At 40.7% G+C, this 9390-nt stretch overlaps 1 pseudogene across 1 annotated transcript; it reads left to right on the top strand.

Moving 5' to 3' along the window:
• The first annotated feature begins 241 nt into the window (after window positions 1–241).
• Window positions 242–8479, top strand: LOC307188390 (vomeronasal type-1 receptor 3-like; annotated as a pseudogene). Its single transcript has 5 exons — window positions 242–254; window positions 491–554; window positions 1259–1341; window positions 5218–5498; window positions 8471–8479. The product of its transcript is annotated as a vomeronasal type-1 receptor 3-like (transcript).
• The last annotated feature ends 911 nt before the right edge of the window (window positions 8480–9390 follow it).

The following is a 9390-nucleotide window of genomic DNA, read 5'->3' as shown; positions in this document are numbered from 1 at the left end:
TACCCTCACCCCCGATAAGGAACCAGCTCGTGCGACCCCCCCCCACCCATAGTGAGTGAACAAGGGAACCTGTCACTTGTTCTCGCTCCCTCCTGCAGCCACTTCAGGGGCCCCAGTGAAGCCTTGCCTGAATTTCTTGTCTGGCCTCTAGTCAGTTTCTATTGACCGGGGAAAGCCAAGACCCCTGGTCGGTATCAAAACTCTTCAAAGATTCTTAGAAAAAAACTTTAAACATCTCCACATGTCACACAAAGGTAATTGGAGAATTTTCTATCGGTTCACATGATAAATGTAGCTCAAGCATGTCTCCAGGAAGGATCATCTAGAGCCTCGGAACTTGAATCCCAATCTCTGGGAATGACAAAATGCCCTTCAGAAACTTAAAACAGGAGTGTCTTATCCCAGACCACGGTTGGAACCCTGGAGAATCTCACTGTTCTTTACTATTGTATATTCTTTTATTATACTGGATGCATACTAGGGCCCACAGATTTGATTCTCAGGCATCTGACTTTAGACAACTCCTTGTTCCTCCTCCCTAAAGGAATCCTCTGGTAAAGCACAAAGGTGGGGTTAAAACGTTTTTTCACTGATTTCTGGATGCAAACTTGATTTCTGTGACCACAGAGTAGGCAGAGGTTGTATCTATTTGCACCTCCTGCCTCTTAAGTCTTTCCAGGCTCTCTCAATCAGCTCCAGGATCTCCAAGGGGACAGAGCTTAAGGCAAAAGGTTTCTTAACATTATTTTCCTATGTATGTGACTGGAAAATGAAGCAACAAGAACATCAGAAAGAAAAAGGATTTGGGGTCTCCCAGAGAGGTTTGTAAGGGTAGCTGGATCTCTTGTAAAAACTCGTGTCAGTGTCATCCTCTGACAGAGTCCAAACCCACCTAAAATGGAACTACCTTCACCCACAGTAGAGACCGGGGAACTCTGGAGAGCCTGACAGCCCTTGGCCTAATCTTAGAGAAAAAATGGCCTGAGGCATGGACTGTACACTTGGGAGGGGAGTCACATCAACGAGGAGCTCCAGACCCAGAGAGCCCAGAGGTGAGCATTTCTGGGACTACAGGACTCCTTGCTACTGGAGCAAAGGCAGTGATGAGTGTCCCAACCTGAAGCCAACAACCTACCTCTGAGGAACAGAAATGTCTGATCATAGACAAGAGGGTCACAGAAAGATACAGACACCCCAAGAAAAGAGTGAAATTCAAGGATCCTCATGTGTAGCAAGCACCCGCTTCCATCCCCTGCAGGACTTCTGTCAGCCCAGCCATATCCTGGTGCCAAGACCCTGGTGCTCTGTCCTTCTTCAGCCCTGTTCTGGTTTTGTCTTTGGGTGTGTGCCTCTTGACATTAGCCAGAAAGGTTTTCTACTTTTTGTCGGAGAAAAATTTCTCACAAAGAAAAGTTTCTGTGTAGGCAGTAATAAAAGAATTTTTTTCATATTAAGATATAGGGAAGTTGGGCTTCCCTGATGGCGCAGTGGTTGAGAGTCCGCCTGACGATGCAGGGGACACGGGTTCGTGCCCCAGTCCGGGAAGATCCTACATGCCGCGGAGCGGCTGGGCCCGTGAGCCATGGCCGCTGAGCCTGCGCGTCCGGAGCCTGTGCTCCGCAGCGGGAGAGGCCACAACAGTGAGAGGCCCGCATACCGCAAAAAAAAAAAAAAAGAGAGAGAGAAAAAGATATAGGGAAGTCATTCTGGCTTATACATGAGTTCACTTGAATTTTATGCTAACTAAAATAGCCTCTTTGTGGCCTATCAAACATACATTGTAAATACGCTTTAATTATCAAAGAAAAGGGCACATTGACCAGAAATAAAGAATGTCCGTGTTAAAAATAAAGATTAAATGCCTCTCTTTCTGGGAAGCCAATGCTGGTACTTCTTTAATGATAAGACTCCCTTCCCAGGTGCCAAGGCCATATTGATTCACTGTGTACATGCTGGTCTGTTTTTTTACTTTGAAGAAATGTATCCCTGACTTGTTAATGTTCTTTGTTCTGACAAGATATAAAACTGTGCTGGAAACCATGCTTCTCTGGAGCAACTTCTCAGAGCAATCTGGAAGCTGGCTTCCGGGCTAGTCCTCAGTTTAGCTCAAATAAAACTCTTTTCTATTCTTATTATTGATTGTCTATTGATTATTTTCCTCAACAGCAGTTTTTATGCTAGCAAATGCTCTGAAGAAGGTGGTCTGTTTCTCATAATCAAGGATGCTTCTTATTTCTACATGTTTTTTTTTCTTTTAAAGAGTTGTGTCTTCTGCTTGTGCTGTTTTGTGTGTGCCTCCTGACATTATCCATAAAGTTATGTATTTTAATTTATATTAAATTTCCTTATACATTTACTTTTCTTTTGAATTTTGTATTCCATTAATCTCTCACTCTATCCATGAATCAACACAAAACTATTTTAATTTCCAGTTCTTTCTTTTTAAATAAATTTATCTATCTATTTATTTTTGGCTGCATTGGGCATGCAGGCTTTCTTTTAGTTACAGCGAGTGGGGGCTACTCTTCGTTGCGGTGCACGGGCTTCTCGTTGCGGTAGCTTCTCTTATTGTGGAGCACGGGCTCTAGGCACGCGGGTTTCAAGAGTTGTGGCATACAGGCTCAGTAGTTGTGGCGCACGGGCTTAGTTGCTCCGCGGCATGTGGGATCCTCCCGGACCAGGGCTCAAAACTGTGTCCCCTGCATTGGCAGGCGGATTCTTAACCACTGCGCCACCAGGGAAGCCCCATTCAGTTCTTTATAATACATGTTAGGGTACATCACTCTCTTTTTTCAGATTTTTCACAAATATTATTTGTTTATTCTTCTTGTCAATAAAATTTCTACCTGCACGACACAATCAAATGGTATCAATATAGGAGTCAAACTCAATTTATAAATTGATTAAAGGCTTGTTGGTTTCTTGATATTGTTAAATCTTCCTACCTACACTAGCAATGTTATTTTTGATTTGTACAGATCTTTTTTGATAGTTTTCAGAAATATCTTACCCCAACTCCATTTGATTGGATTTTTAAAGTATAATTTTCTCTAGAATTCTGTCAATCTCTTTTTTACATCTCTGAACATAATCACATGGCATTTTCATTATTTTTATTAATGTGATTAATTGTATTAATGGATCTCTCCTGTTAGTTAATACCCATGTAATTAATTTCATTGATACTGAAACACACTTTCCCACTCACTGCATAAGGTGCTTGATCACGATATAATGTTTTAACGTATTGATGTAATTATTTCTAATATTTAATATTTTTACTTTCATATTCACATATCTTCTTTGTCTGCAGTATTTTCTATGACTCAATCTAGGCAAAATTCCGGTATCACACATATTTACCATCCTAAAAATTATTCAGAAGATTGACTACTTTATAACTCTTGAATAGTTTAGGTAACATTGGTTTATCAATTAGCTCTTCACTGGTAGAATTTCTCTTGACTATAAAAAATTGGTGCCTTTATGTGTGTGAGGGAACTCTTCACAAATGTCTGTTTCTTTTATAGATATTGTTTAGAATCCCTATCTTCATGAGGATAAATAATGATAAAATATACATTCCTAGGATATATATCACATGCACTTGTACATTAATTTGCATTGAGTTGTATACATTTCTCTCTATATTCTAATATCAACATTTGGCTTCCAGTTCTTCCTGTGCTCTAACCAAGTTTTTTGTGTGTTTCCATTTCTCTATTCATAATTAAATGATAGCTCAGTTCAGGAATCTGTCGATTAACAGGAAATTAGATTTCAGCAGAACATCATGTCAGGGAAGCATGGACTCCAGTAAGGCGCCCGTGCTTTGCTGTCATTCCTCATGTCTTAGACCTCAGCATTCTCTGCTGTGTCCCTTTGAGCCCTTTTTTGCTTCCAGGGACCATGGAAAAGAAAAGGCTTTTCCAAATACTCTAATCAGTGTCTCTGGAGATGCTCACTAGAAAATTGTGGTTGTTTGTGCTAACTGGTAGCTGAGACAAAGTTTTTGAAAGATGTTCTCAACTTCCCAAATCTCTACTGTCATTGACACTACAGGAGAACAGATAATAGCAGTTTTGTGGGGACATGAGGACCCTCATGGGCTGTCCTAACCATCACATTGAGCCCAGTGCCATGCCAGAAGGAAGATGTTTGGTCTTATGTCCATTTTGGTTAAGATGAAAAGAGTCTCCTCTTTTAATTCCAGCTTGGAAACACTCGTGAATTCAATAAATTTCATTTAGTTTTATATGGTTATTCTTTTAGGATTGTACTAATATCAGGGTATCCATATTCTACCTGGATCTCTGAATAATTATAGGTGATATTTGCCTGTCGAATAAATAATTAGATCTAAATTAAAAATTCCTATAATCACAATTTTTCAAAAATGTACAACCATCTGTAAAAAAAATGACAAGACACACATAAATCCTAGGAATATATGCAGTTTATTAGACAAACATAACTGTGCCCAAAGTTGAGAAGGCGTAGTGGTGAATTAAGCACATTGTCAACTCCTGACTCTGCCCCCTACAAAGAGATGTCATTTAGGCTTCCCGGGCCTCAGATCTCCTCACCTCTAAAGTGGGAATAATAAAATGCTTCACAGAATTCTAAAAGTTATATGTAAAAAACTAATAATAAAAACTCTCGGGCTTCCCTGGTGGCGCAGTGGTTGAGAGTCCGCCTGCCGATGCAGGGGACACGGGTTCGTGCCCCGGTCCGGGAAGATCCCACATGCCGCGGAGCGGCTGCGCCCGTGAGCCATGGCCACTGAGTCTGCGCTCCGCGACGGGAGGGGCCACAGCAGTGAGAGGCCCGCGCACCGCAAAAAAAAAAAAAAAAAACCTCTCACACTAAGGATATACAGGTTATTTATTTTCATAGCAAAAAATCTAGAGAATAAAAAATGAGTTTTAAAAGGAATGTGTGTGTGTCAGAAACAATGGTAAGTAGACACTAGTGGATTTCAGTTACCACAATAAAACAGGCCTTATGTTTCCTCCAGAGTCTTCTAACTATGAATGGGAATATCAGTCAGTGGTAAATGATACAGGGCCTCCACAAATTTGGTGATAGGAATAATCTTCGTATCTCAGGCCATAGTTGCATTTTGGGTGAATTTCTTTCTTCTTTATCATTATAGCTTCCTTTATTTTGCAAGATGCACATCAAGGTCAGATTAGATACTCCAGTATCTGACTGTAGCCATAAACAATCACCTCTCTCCCAGATCTTCCCCTGAGCCTATAGTCACCCAAAGCATCCTTGTCTTAGTGAGCAGCTTTGCATCCTTTTACACCCTCTTCTCCATATTTCCATTGTATTTGACTGTTTTTCATAATCTCAGTTAGTGGCTGGTGAACAGCTCTGCACTAATCAAGGCTTGTTTTCCCACAGTCAGCCCCTTTGTTCTCATGAGTCGTGACCCCGGGATATCCAGGCTCAGCCCTGCCTGCTGTGGAAAAAACACACGGTTCCCTAAGGTGGTCAGAGGGCTCTACATTTTATGTTTATTGTCTTATTGTTTACAGTATGCAGTCATTTATTCTTTCCTCTCAGAGGTTTTCCTTTGCGTGTGTGTTTGTGTGTGTGTAATATTTATTCACATAATTTTGCTTAATACATTTCTTTCCACGCAAGACTAAATTTAAAATTCTCTATACATTTTCAATTACAATAATAATGCAGTAATAAATTACAAATGAACAAATCTTCATATTTTATTTAAAAATCATTTATTGAATGCTAATCTCCAGATTATCTGGAAAAATAAAGATGTAAATTGCTATGAACCTGGCATTCCAATTAAAGTCCGATTTTTAAAAGTATATAGATGTTTCCTCAAATTATCCTAGTTTCACTAAAGAAAAATTTATTTTACCCTTTTCATAAGTTTTCTCCCGTTGCGGAGCACAGGCTCCGGACGCGCAGGCTCAGTGGCCATGGCTCACGGGCCCAGCCGCTCCGCGGCATGTGGGATCCTCGCGGACCGGGACACGAACCCGCGTTCCCTGCATCGGCAGGCGGACTCTCAACCACAGCGCCACCAGGGAAGCCCCCTTTTCATAAGTGTTTAAGTTTACAACCTGCTTATCATTTTACCCAAGTATGGGGAAACTGCCTGGAGATGCAAAGCACAGTAAAATAATTACATGAAAAGAACAAAAAGAAAGTAACTATTAAATAAAAGGTATTGTAGCTGACAGCATTAAAATTGTTGTTGTTTTTTTTTTAAGTTACATAGCTACAAGATGATTCACGGCTGATTAACTGTTGAGCAGTTTTATTTATGAGGAAACAGTACATTTGATAAATTACAATTCACTAGACAATCCTAGATTTAATTGATTAAAATGTATTGTGTATCTTGATTTACTTTTTGGATTGCATTCGGATACTGTTAGACCTTTAATTTAAAAACATGCACATATTATAGTTTACCTATGTAGAACTTTATTTTCCACTCTTGTGGGGAAAAGCAGAAGAATCCGAGATCATGTTCTACATTCCGAGAGTGTTTTACTGCTTAATCATGTTTCTTGGTTTCACATTTTAGACTTTTTTATTTATAAGAAGTATCTTATGTGGTCTTTGATTAAAAACTAGATAAAGGCAGAAACATCAAGTTGGGGGTAATAAAGAGACTCCAAACTGAAAACCAAAACAGTCAAAACACAACTAGTTGTGCAGCTCTAGAGAATTTTATTTTTAATTTTTATTGGAGTACAGATGATTTACAGTGTTGTTTTACTTTCTGCTGTACAGCAAAGTGAGTCAGGTATACATATACATATATCCACTCTTTTTTAGAATCTTGTCCCATATAGGTCATTACAGAGTAATGAATAGAGTTCCCCGTGCTATACAGTAGGTCCTTATTAGTTATCTATTTTATATATTGTAGTGTGTATATGTCAATCCCAATCTCCCATTTATCCCTCTCCCCTTTGCCCCCCGGTAACCATAAGGTTGTCTTCCACACCTGTAACTCTATTTATGTTTTGTAAATGTTCATTTGTACCATTTTGTTAGATTCTACATATAAGCAATATCATACAATCTTTGTCTTTCTCTTTCTGACTTACATCACCCAGTATGATAATCTCTAGGCCCATCCATGTTGCTGCAAATGGCATTATTTCAATCTTTTTTATGGCTGAGTAATATTCCGTTGTATATATGTACCACATCTTCATCATCAATTCCTCTGTCGATGGACATTTGTTTCCATGTCCTGGCTATTGTAAATAGTGCTTCAGTGAACACTGGGGTGCATGTATCTTTTCAAATTATGGTTTACTCCGGGTATCTGCCCAGGAGTGGGATTGCTGGGTCGTATGGTAGTTCTACTTTTAGTTTTTTAAGGAACCTCCATACTGTTCTCCACAGCGGCTGTATCAATTTACATTCCCACCAACAGTGCAAGGGGGTTCCCTTTTCTCCACACCCTCTCCAGCATTTATTGTTTGTAGATTTTTTGGTGATGGCCATTGTGACCTGTGTGAGGTGATACCTCATTGTAGTTTTGATTTGCATTTCTCTAGTAATTAGTGATGTTGAGCATATAAAAAGTAAATGAACTTTTAAATCAGTTAATTTTGGCATCTGAATACAAACTGTTTGTTAGTATCACCTATGTACAATAGATAACAGTTAAGAGATGAATAGCATTTTCAAACACCTGTGTGTCCTTTATATGCACGCTCAGCACACTGAATTCTGTGTTAATGGTCCTCTCTTCAGCAGGATATTTTTTCTTCTCTGATTGTGCATCTCTGCATTACCAAGTCTCACAGAACTCAAATTTCTGGCTGAGAATACCTTCGTTTTTGTTTTTGTTCTTCCAGAGACAAATCCTCATATCCTCTTGGTTTTTCAAGCATCTTGAAAAGACAAGAAAAACTGTAAAACAGGAAACTGATGGTTTTCTGTTGGATGTTCAGAGCAAGATCTGTTTACTTCAAACAATTCACCTCTGCAGTCTTTATGATATATGCATAGACAGTCAAGGCATATTGCTTGTTCCTCTGCATCTTTACTTAGTACATCCTCGTGATAGGTTGTCCTTGATTTTCTTAAACACATCACAAGAGGCAAATCCATTTTATCCGAGGGTGCAAACTTTGAGCGTACAGGGCATTTAAATCCTCCAAACATTTGAGCCAAAAGGTGAGCTAGGGGGCTTCCCTGGTGGCGCAGTGGTTGAGAGTCCGCCTGCCGATGCAGGGGACGCGGGTTTGTGCCCTGGTCCGGGAAGATCCCACGTGCCGCAGAGCGGCTGGGCCCGTGAGCCATGGCCACTGAACCTGCGCGTCCGGAGCCTGTGCTCCGCAACGGGAGAGACCACAACAGTGAGAGGCCCGCGTACCGCAAAAAAAAAAAAAAAAAAAAGGTGAGCTAGTAAGAATCCAATCACAAGGCTTGGCCCACCAGTGCTTCTTGCTGGTTGGTCCTGCAGCTGCCCTGACCTTGGAGCTGCTGTGGACTGAGTCCTGGAAGCCACAGAGGCCACTGCTGCTATTGGGGATGCAGAAGGGAAACTGCACAGTGTGGGCTTTCCATGTCACTGTCTCCACAGCCCAGTGAAGGAGTGGCTTCCCTGGGCTGCTGAGGTTACTGCAGCCCTGTCCAAGGCACTGGGCTGGAGCATGCCAGGCCCCTGAGCCTGAAATGTCCCTGCAGTCCTGCCCACATTCCCACTGGCCCCTCTGCTTCTGCTGGCAAGTAAGGCTTGGCCTGAGTTCACAAGGGTGCAGCCATTCACAGAGGTCAGGCCGTTTTGCTTGGTGCATTTCCCTGCCCAGAGCCAGGTTCGTGCACCCTGTCTCAGAGTCTTAAGCAGCACAGTGAGCAGTCACATAATGGAATATGAAAGATACATCCAGTCTCTGATGTCTACCTTATGTGGTAGGAATAGCAGGTACAGACAAAATGTTCTGCAAAGTACTTTTTACTTTACATTTTATTAAATGTTGCAATGGAGAATTTAGAAGAATTCATTTTAAAAATAAGGCCTCTAATAATTTGAACACTACAGAAAGCTTATACAGGTATGTAACTTTAAGTCAATTAATTAAAATTGACCTAGAATTGAACTTCTGGGCACAGAAGTGTAAGAAGAGTTTAATGAAATGGAAACCCTTGCGTGATGATCAAGAAAAGTGAGAAGGAAAAACAGTGACTCCCAGCAAGTGGCCTGGGATGGAGCTGGAGGGAAAAAAGGTCATCAGACACTGCAGGATGTCTAGGAGCAGTTTTTGTCATGTTGCCTTAAATCCTAAGAAGAAAGTTAGCCACTGAAATATGTGATTTTGGTGAGTAGGCGAGTGGCACATTTCAAATATTTTCAGGTTAAAATAGAATGACCTTTGTGAGGCA

This window comes from Stenella coeruleoalba, assembly GCF_951394435.1.
Source record: "Stenella coeruleoalba genome assembly, chromosome: 6".
Taxonomy (NCBI): domain Eukaryota; kingdom Metazoa; phylum Chordata; class Mammalia; order Artiodactyla; family Delphinidae; genus Stenella; species Stenella coeruleoalba.
This window is presented reverse-complemented; position numbering and strand designations above follow the sequence as displayed.